At 38.1% G+C, this 10,869-nt stretch overlaps 1 long non-coding RNA gene and 1 pseudogene across 1 annotated transcript; both read left to right on the top strand.

Moving 5' to 3' along the window:
- Nucleotides 1-6,429: 6,429 nt before the first annotated feature.
- LOC131612053 (uncharacterized) lies at nt 6,430-7,656 on the top strand. The gene is made up of 3 exons (XR_009287276.1): nt 6,430-6,544; nt 6,679-6,882; nt 7,272-7,656. It is a non-coding gene; the product is annotated as an uncharacterized LOC131612053 (long non-coding RNA).
- Nucleotides 7,657-9,638: 1,982 nt separating this feature from the next.
- On the top strand, nt 9,639-10,640 carry LOC131614305 (uncharacterized; annotated as a pseudogene).
- Nucleotides 10,641-10,869: the final 229 nt, after the last annotated feature.

The following is a 10,869-nucleotide window of genomic DNA, read 5'->3' as shown; positions in this document are numbered from 1 at the left end:
ACTGTTAGACACTTTGACGAACCTGCCTATTGTCTCACGATCGAGGAGCAGTCTGACAACAAACCATGGTACCACGACATTAAAAAGTACTTGGAAAAACAAGAATACCCGGAGAATGCCTCGACAATCGATAAAAAGACATTGAGGAGACTTGCATCCAAGTTCTTCTTAAGTGGAAGCATCCTGTACAAAAGGAACTATGATTCAGTGTTGTTGAGGTGTGTAGATAAAAACGAGGCCAAGGAGATTATCAGGGAGGTACATGAAGGAACTTTCGGAACTCATGCAAACGGACATTCAATGGCTAGAAAAATACTGCGAGCAGGGTATTACTGGTTAACAATGGAGGCCGACTGTTTTCAATATGCAAGGACCTGTCACAAGTGCCAGATCTACGCTGACAAGGTGCACGTACCACCAAACCCGTTGAACGTTCTGAGTTCACCATGGCCATTTGCAATGTGGGGAATCGACATGATAGGGATGATAGAACCTAAAGCTTCGAATGGACACCGATTTATATTGGTTGCCATAGACTACTTCACCAAATGGGTCGAAGCTGCCTCTTACACCAACGTAACGAGACAAGTAGTCACTCGGTTCATCAAGCATAATATCATATGTCGGTATGGGGTTCCAAGCAGGATTATCACCGATAATGGGTCGAATCTGAACAATAACATGATGAGGGAGCTGTGCGAGGAGTTCAAGATCGAACACCACAATTCTTCACCATACAGGCCTAAAATGAACGGCGCTGTCGAAGCTGCAAACAAAAATATCAAAAAGATAATACAAAAGATGGTGAAAACATACAAGGATTGGCACGAAATGCTTCCCTTCGCCCTACACGGCTACAGAACCTCGGTGCGTACATCTACAGGGGCAACCCCCTTCTCCCTAGTCTACGGTATGGAAGCTGTCCTCCCAATCGAAGTGGAGATCCCGTCACTAAGAGTCATAGCTGACACAAAGTTAGAAGAATCGGAATGGGTAAAAACCCGTTTTGATCAGCTTAATCTCATTGAAGAAAAGCGACTGACAGCTTTGTGTCATGGACAACTCTATCAGAAGAGGATGAAAAAAGCGTTTGATAAGAAGGTCCGACCTCGAACCTACAAAGAAGGTGACATTGTCCTCAAGAAGATACTGTTACCTCGACTCGACGCCCGTGGAAAATGGACACCTAACTACGAAGGTCCATACATCGTAAAAACGGTGTTCTCAGGAGGGGCATTAGTCCTCACTACAATGGATGGGGATGAGCTACCGCACCCAATCAACTCAGACGCGGTCAAGAAGTACTATGCCTAGCAAAAGCAGGATTACCGGACATAAGCCGAAGGCAAACTACGAAGGATAAGGGGTCGTGCAATCATCTACTTCTGAAGTCAAAGGATTATTGGGGTCCTCGAAAACAAAAAGAGCAACGGCAGTATTAATATCATTTCTATTTGTCATTTTCTTTCTTCGCATTTCTGTACACTCGCCAATTCAAGGCAATATCAATAAAATTTCCTTTTTTGCATACTATGCTTCATTTCTAATTTCAGTACCATTTGCAAAGGGTAATTTATTTTTATAAACTTTAACATGGATTTAATATGAGAAACTTGCAAACTTGCAACACAAAAGCAAAAAGACAAAATCTCCGGAAGGCTACACACACTTTGCATTGGTGTTACCCCAGGTTGATCCTTTCACAAAAAAAAGGGGGGGGGGTCGGCAAGTCATCCGAATACGAACTGAGCCAGAGTTCACAAACAATTCAAAAGGGGTTAAACAAAAGCAATGGGTGATAAGGAGATGAGTGATAAGGACATGCGGTGTCAGAGTTTATCATACATACATCATTGCATACATTCATCAGTATACATACAACATATACATGTGTAAGCATTCACACATACGCATTATACAATCGACAGGGGCATGTGCATAACACATAAGCATGATGCATGCGCATTTGCAAAACAAAATTCTATATAGGTAAATTTCGCGACGACAGTCGTGAATAACCCTATTGGTGGTACAGGTAAATTCTGCGATAGCATTCGTAGATAACCCTGATAATATAGGTAAATTTCGCGACGACACTCGTGAATAACCCTATTGGTGGTACAGGTAAATTCTGCGATAGCATTCGTAGATAACCCTGATAATATAGGTAAATTTCGCGACGACACTCGTGAATAACCCTATTGGTGGTACAGGTAAATTCTGCGATAGCATTCGTAGATAACCCTGATAATATAGGTAAATTTCGCGACGACAGTCGTGAATAACCCTATTGGTGGTACAGGTAAATTCTGCGATAACATTCGCAGATAACCCTGTCGGTGCAGGTGAACTTGCTAGAATTATAGCAAGCAATCCTATTGGGGTCCACAAACTACGGAAACTTACTAGAACTATAGTAAGTGGGGGTTCACAAACTGCGGAGGCTTGCTGACCATAGCAAGCCAATTACACAACCAACAAAGGTCCTCGCTATGTAAGACTCAGGCTTTAGCAGGACATTTCTCTTCATCCATACCCAAACTCAAGGTAAATTTAAGGGTCTTCCAGTATTTAATAACTCTTCGATCGGAACGACGCGAGGTCTACACACCCTCTTGTCACCCAATCCAAGGTAATTAAATAGGGGCAGCTGTCATACCCCAAAATTTACCTCCCACACTTTTCTTACAACAAAAGCAAGACTCAAATCTCAAGACATGGCTCATTCAAATAATCCAGATGATTCACAGTCAGCAAATTCAAACTGAAAGGTCAATCACATTCAAGGCATGATTCAAACCATAATCATTGGGCAAACATCAAGTATGGGGTGCATAACCATCATTTGATCAAGAATTGATCATGATTCCATTAATAGAAACTCAGAGATGAACAAAACATGAAAAGGTTCAAATTAGGGTTTCTTAGGAGAAAGTCAACCCAACTTTGACTGGGCATAACTTTCACATGGAACATCAAAAATTCCCCACTCAAAGCCTATTTTGAAGGAAATTGGATTCTCTACAACTTTGTGTCTCACAAGCCAGGGCTAGAAATGCTTCATTTAAGAGATACAAAGCAAAAGATTACAGGTCATTTTCAGGCATCCTTCAGAAACAGTTTTTTCCCAAAGAGAATATGGTCAAGATAAAAGCTTCAAATGGAAAATATGTTCCAAAGTGGCTTGTAGAGGACCTCTTGAGGTTTCTAAAAAGTATTAGATCTCCCTCATAGCTTAAAAATTGAGTGAGATATGCTTGATCAAAGTTAGGTGATTTCGGAGGATCAAATGTGAAAAAGGGAGGTTCAAACTGGATTTTTTACAAATAGGCCCATGTTTGTACAAGTTGAACTTGGTCCATAAGTTATTCAAAACACATGCCACGAATAATAAATATTTTATTTGATTTTATACAAATTTATTTCATTTAAAATGGATTTTTAATGATTTAAATAAATGGAAAAATCAAATATTTTGTTATGGATTATATTTTGCTAATTTCCAATCAACATTAATACCAAAATATAGTCTATTTTCGTGCTCAATCAAATGGAAAAGATTGATACAATATTTGTACCAAAATAGAAGGTTTTAAAGAAAAAATAAAATCAAATTTGTTCAAAATTGCAAGGATGGATTTAAGAGAGATTTTGGACGTTTTTGTTGACCTAAATGTTTGTCTATAAGTACTAAACACAAGGCATAAGGGTTGGGGACGAAAATTCAGAGAGAGGAGGCACTTGCAAGAACCAAAAAATCACCCAAGAATTGGAATTCGGTTTTGGCAAATTAGGAGCTTTCAACAAGAACTAAAGGTTGCAAAAGCTTCCTTGGATCATTTGGAACGTGTCTGGATCGTCATTCTTCGTCAACACCCCCAGAATTTCTCCAAATAAGCCCAGGTAAGTTGTTCTGAACTTTGGTTCGAATAGTATGACATAGGCATTCCCATGATGTTTTGATTGTGTATTCTGTTTGTTCTTAATGCCCTGGTTGTTTCTGGATTGGTTTTATGAAGTTTGCGTGTGTTAATCGTGTTCCGCCATTAACGCCGTTTTGAGCTTTTAGGGTTTCAATTTAGGGCTTTTAATTAGGAGTGAAATCAGAGTCAATTAGGGGTACAGTTAGGTTCGCATGGTAGAAACAAGCAAATCTGAGGGGTCGCGCCATGTTTATGCATGAGTATATGCTATTCGCTGTTTTTGGTAGTTTAGTTCGCTATGAAAAATCCGTAGGGAATTCGTAGCTAAATGTGCAGTGTGTTGCAGGTTTGGTCGAGGAAGATGAATAGGTGTCAGGGGATGGTTGGTCCGTTTGAATTTCGCGCTAATTTCCATGGGTTTTCGTACTGATCACATATAATGCGTTCGCTTCATGTTTTAAACAACTAACCTCGTTGGTTGAGGTGGTTGACGCGCGCCCTGTTTATCCTCAGGGTCCAGGGTTCGATCCCTGGCCCTTTCACATATTTTGTTACATTTTCTACGCATGATCCAGTGTATTCCAGCCTCAGATTCCATCATACACCCTCAACATCTACCCTTGATATTCAAACCCCTTTAGATCCAACGCCCCTGATTGAATCCCCATGACATAAGCCATATTAAACAACCACATAGAATCAAAACCTTTAATAAAATTAAATAAATTTTAATGATTTGTTTTATTTTAATTAAGATACTAATTTTTAATATATATTAATTATATGATAATTATTTTTAATATGTAATGATTATATTAAAAATTTTCCAATTTGTTATTCGTGCCGATTAAACCGATTGATCGCTATGGTTAACAATGATTTTAATTAAAATACTATTTAATTAAAATAAAAATCAAACTAAATTCGATTAAATGGTTGCAATCATCTTATTGATTGTGATGATTAATCTCGCCTCATTTATTTAATTTAACTTGTTATTATTTGTAGTCGTGCTAATCGATTATGAGAGGTAGCAGTATAAAAAATAAAATTCATAAAGTTATAAAATACAATAAGTTGTTATTAGTGATAGTCGAATTAATCGATTTGAATTGGTAACAACGCAAATCCTTAATCTTTTAACTATGGTGATCAAACCTATTGATCATTGCGGTTAATTGTGCCAAATCAGGGTTGTACGCCCAAACCCTAATAATTCTAAAATCCATTCAAATTACAAGACAAAACAAACTGCGATAGGCTAACTAAAAAGCCTCTAAAAAACCATATCAAATCAAATTCAAATTCTAAATGGCGTACAACCCTTCCCGAACTACGTAGACTCTGATCCTCCCTAAGGAGGTACGTAGGCACTTGGCAACAAGGCGAGTCCCCCTCTTCAAAATCTCAATCATGTCCTTATAATTCTGTTTGCCACATTTCTTTACAAATCCTGCCATGCAACCCTAATCTTTGAACATTAGCCTTTAGGAAAGGGCTAAGGGTGCCTAACACCTTCCCTCAGCCTGATTATAATAACTTACCCTCAATCTCTTATCTGCGTGGGGTTTCCTATTCGCCCTTCAGAATAGGTGGCGACTCTCTAAGTTAAAATTTTAGGCAGGTTGCTACATATACAAACTAAAACATGGGTGCTCGATGATTCCTTTGCAGATGAATTGAGCACAACATTGCAAGTAGAGATCTAGGTTAAAACTTCTTGATTGATGATTGGTATGCAAATGATGCGTGATCTTAGGGTCAAAAATTGGGGTATGACAATATGAGAATGTGAGAGTGAATCAGAACCATTAGATTTTAAAATAAAGGGTGGAGATTATGTGGGAATCTTTTTTTCTCTCTCTTCGATTATTAAAATAAATCTATAATATAAGAAAATTAGATGCTCTGGAAAACTCATCTTTACCCTTTTTTATAATTCTGCCACCTCAACAAAATGAGGGTAATTTTGGTCCAAAATTTACTTTTTATAATAATGATGTCACACTGTTCAACTTCAACTACATGGTAATTAAATTATGCTTTTGCCTGTTAGATTTGGATCAAAGGATGATGTCACATGATTCAATTGAAAATAATTTTTTTTTCTTTTTCATTTTCTACTTTTCCTTCTCTCTCTTCTATCAAGCTTCTTTCTTTTCTTTTTCTCTTTTATCTCTCCCTTCTCCCGATGCTTCATCTTCTTCTTTTCTTTTTCTCCTTTCTCTCTTCCTTGTGCCGATGCATCATCTTCCTCTTCTTCCTCTTTTTCTTTGTTCTTTGTTCATCTTCTTCATTTTCTGGTTAGGGCTTCTTTGATTTGTGACATCAACTTACAAACCGGAATAATACTTGCAAAGATCTTCCAAAAACAAATCCAGATCCGCTATCAAGAGTTGTAATAATGTAAGTTGTTTTGAAGATATAAGTTTCATTTGTTTTATGCAGAGGTTAATTTTGAAGTTGTTTGAACCCAAACTGATCTGTTTGTGTTTTGAATTTTTAGGTTTTATTTTAAACCATTCATGTGATATCCTTCTGATTGTTTAATCTTCCAATAGCAAGACGCGGTATGGGATCAAAAGGACAGAAGATATCGATTTTAACTAATCCTTTTAATGGTAAAAAATGATAAATATTTTTCAGTAGTGTATGTCCTTCAAATATCTTGTGATTTGGTATTATATGTTTTTGTGTCAGGGTTAAAACTTCTTTACTCATACTTGACTTTTTTTCTTCTCTTGATATGTAAAAGGTGTCTTTTGCTTATGAAGATGGACGCACTATGGAAGGTAAGTGTTGGGAGGAAGATAATGGACCAGGTGCAAGAGACATATGCTTCTGACATGAATGGCAAGGAATTTGCATATGAAGGGGATACAAGTCTATTTATTATCGACTCTCATTCTCAAAACAAGCTTAAGTTTGAGATTGTTTTAGAGGAGGCTAGATCTAACAGGTAGAAATTACTATTATAGAGGTGTTATGCTGACTCTTGAAATTTGTTTTCATATATTATTGTTTTAGTTGTATTATATTTTTCCTATCATGTTTGTAGAAATAATGGCAATCTTAGTCCTGATGGTAATTGGGATAATGAGAGTGACAAAAAGAAACTCCAACGCCCGTAGCTTTGCCAAGGCATTTCGTTTGCGATAGTTTATTTTGGTTAAGTGATTATCTTAATAAATTCAGTTGCATATTCTATTGCAATACCTTTTTTTTGACCTACTCTACAAAGTTAATATATAGTTTTGAAACTGAATTTTTCTCCAAATTGTTCTTTAGATCCTATAAATCTATGGAGTTGATATATATCTTAATAAATACTATCTTTTCACAATGTAGACAAGCTATCACCGCCACTCCACCTTGCTATATCTGCTGTTGTTATTGCTTACACTGTAGCTGCCAAAGTTCCAGTTATATGATCAATCAAAGCCTATTTTTACGTGTCTTCGGTTTCTAACGCGACTAAAATAGAGAAGTGTCAGGTAGAACCGGAAAAATTCCGTCCATATAATATAACCAACCTTATATGATTCTAATGGAGCCTAATGAGTGAGAAATAACATCTACTGTACGTGATTAATTCTTTGATATCAGATGGTTGTTTTTAATCAAGTGCATGCCAAAGGTAAAAAAATATATCTATCTGCTCAACTTCTTTTAACACGACTTACATGAATCCGTGTTGTCACATTTACAATCACTTTTCAGGATACCATGATAATGGGTGCTGACTATTATCATAGAGAAGTTGAAATCACGTCTCTTTTAGCAGCGGGAGACATTCTTATATGAGAAATGTATGAGCAAACTGCTCAACTTCTGAACTGTATGAGCAGACTATCAAGTATGAGAAAGGTTCCTTTCTTAGTTGGATCTTAAACCCTTTGAGAACTTATAAAAAATGGTATGTTGGAGTTTATTTCATTAATATTTTCTGCCAATTTCTTTAACAAGTGAATTGAAATTTCCATTATTCCTTATATTGATGATTTTGTTGCAGGCCTTTACCACTTGGCTAGGTTCCTAGGTAACTCCAATGAGCATTTTCCATCTATAAGGCTTTGTGATGTGTTACTAACTATTCCTGGATAATCCCTACTGTCAATTAAAAATGGTATTTTATTTGTTAACTGCAGGTATGAGAAAAACCTATTGTGTTACTTGAAATTTTTAATGAAAATTAAGAAGTGGAAAGGAGGCCTGTTGATCATGACTTTGGGTGTGATGTTATTTTTACTGTACTGTCTCAAAGGAATTTAGCCACAAAAGCAATCTACAAAGCAGTCAACATACAATTTTTTAATAACATTTCATCCCCGCTATGTAGTAGCAGTTTACGGCTGGATCTAGAAGCTTTTGTCTCACAAAGCTCATGAGCATGCAGCAGTAATAGTTTATGGCAAATTATATATTATCGGTGGAAGCCGTAATGGTCGGCATATAGAAGCAGTAGTGTGTCCATTAATTTTAAAGCTTGAGGTTCTATTGAATAAGTATTTCCTTTTTTTTTTGTTGACATTTCTTGCTTGTAGAAAAAGACAAGCCACGTCTTTTATAATTTTTATACTTTGTTATGAAATGAGCGTTCATTAAGAATCCAAATGCAATTGTATTTGAACTTACTGTCATGCTAAATACAATTTTTGTTAAGAGGGGGATTGATTTTGGGATTGAAGTGGCTATAATGAGAGATTATGTGTATAGAGTGGCATGGCAAAGAAAGGGTAAGAAGTTTAATAAAAATAAGTGAAAGTTTAGACAAGTCACTTACTGTGTACATATTATTATGGATGGCGGGTAAAGTGAAAACAAGGTCTGTGGTTAATTCACCCTGAGGTAGGAGGGACAGTAAATAGAGAATTGGAGAAGAGGTAATGGCTTGCAGGAAATGAGGTTCGACTGTTGCTTATCATTTTAAAGAATAGATTTCATATTACTGAGGGTTCTCCTTGCCAAGAAACCTGGTGGTTTTTTTCTTTTCATCTAATAGGTAGCAATATCTCAAGTCCACTTTTCTTCCTCTTGAAAAGAAACTGACAATTTTTTAAACTGAGAAAAAATGAAAATTGTTGATGAATTAAACGTTGTTGAATTCCTTGTTCAAAAGATTATTTAGGAGCCTTTAGGAGGCTTTTTATGTGTCAAATGTTTCTTATGGGTCAAGTCAAATTTGATTGTTGATGTAAATATTTTTATAAATGATGTCTATAAAAAAAAATATATTACTGATCTAAAATGTGATAGAATATAATATTTGTTATAATTAGTCATAATTAGTTTCCTATAATTATGTTGTATCATAATTAGATAGTTGACCAAACGTTACATATTGATGTATATATATTCTATTCAGATCAATGAAAAAAGGCAAGCATTCTATTATCTTACATGGTATCAACCCTAATCGATCCCTCTCTCTAAAAAAAACAAAAAAAAAAACCTTCTCCTCTTTCGCAGTAACTCTTGCTGCAACAGAACCCTGTTCTCTGCGTACCGCCGCCGCCGAACAAGAGAGCCACCTCTATTCGCTGCCGCCACCGAACACGACAGCTCCTTCTGTTTTCTGTTCGTGCCGCCGCCGCCGACGCACAACACCACCCTGCACACGAACCTACGTGTTTCTTCCTCTGTTTCGCGATTCTGATCTGTTCGTGATTCCGTTTATCCGGCGACTACATCAGTACGTGACTGACCCACATCACCATGTCTGATTCAGACCATTCAGAACACAGTGACGCCGATACTCGCAAATCCTCTGCTGGTACTGGTAACTCTGCCCAGCCCAAGACGCTCCGAGGTTCCAAAACGGAATTTCATCCCGCTCTTGCCGTCTCTAATAATAGGAACCACATTCCTATTATTCTTGAGATGGAAAAAGATCAATATGGAACCTGGGCCGAACTTTTCCGTATTCATGCTCGCTCACATCGAGTCCTGCATCACATTGTCCCATCTACCGGAAAAGAGCCACCAGCTGTTACCGACACCAAACATGAACAATGGTCCACTCTTGATGCCACCGTTCTTCAGTGGATTTATTCCACTATTTCTACTGAATTGCTGACCACTATTCTGGAACCCAACTCCACTGCAATGGAAGCATGGAACCGCTTAGAAAATATTTTCCAGGACAACCAAAATGCTCAAGCTGTCACTCTTGAGTAAGAGTTTTCTAACACTCGTATGGAGGATTTTCCCAATGTCTCTGCTTACTGTTAGCGTCTTAAGATGCTTTCTGATCAGTTGAGAAATGTCGGCTCCCCCGTCAACAATCATCGTCTAGTCCTTCAGTTGATCTCTGGTCCCCCAGAAGCTTACCGCAGTGTTGCTACTTTAATTCGCCAGAGCAACCCTCTTCCTGCATTCTATCAGGCTCGTTCCATGCTCACTTTGGAAGAAGCTGGTATGGCTAAAATGACAAGCACAGGATCTCATGCTGCCATGCACACCACTCAGCCGAGACCTATTGAAGACACCTCTCAGCGTGCCAACCGCCGCCCAAACAACCGCTCTCGCTCCCGTGGAAACCAGGGCCGCGGCGGGGGACGTTGTAACTGCAATGCACCTCAGACTGGAGTTCCCAGTGCTCCCTCACCTTGGTCCGCTCCTCCTTGGCAACAACAACAACAGTACTCAGCCTGGCAACCATGGGGTTGGACTCCACCACCATGGGCTATGCCACCGTGTCCGTATCCCACCTCTTAGTGGACACGCCCTGCCGGTCCTCCTAAGCAACCGGGCATTCTAGGACAGCGTCCTCAAGTATATGCAGCTTATACCTCATCTCAGACACCGACAGACATTGAGACATCAATGCACACTATGTCACTACACACTCCTGACAATCAGTGGTACATGGATACTGGCGCAAAATCTCACACGGCCGCATCACAAGGTAATCTCTCGTCTTATTTTCCTGTAAGTAATTCAAATC

The sequence above is a fragment of the Vicia villosa genome, linkage group LG6, assembly GCF_029867415.1.
Source record: "Vicia villosa cultivar HV-30 ecotype Madison, WI linkage group LG6, Vvil1.0, whole genome shotgun sequence".
Taxonomy (NCBI): domain Eukaryota; kingdom Viridiplantae; phylum Streptophyta; class Magnoliopsida; order Fabales; family Fabaceae; genus Vicia; species Vicia villosa.
This window is presented reverse-complemented; position numbering and strand designations above follow the sequence as displayed.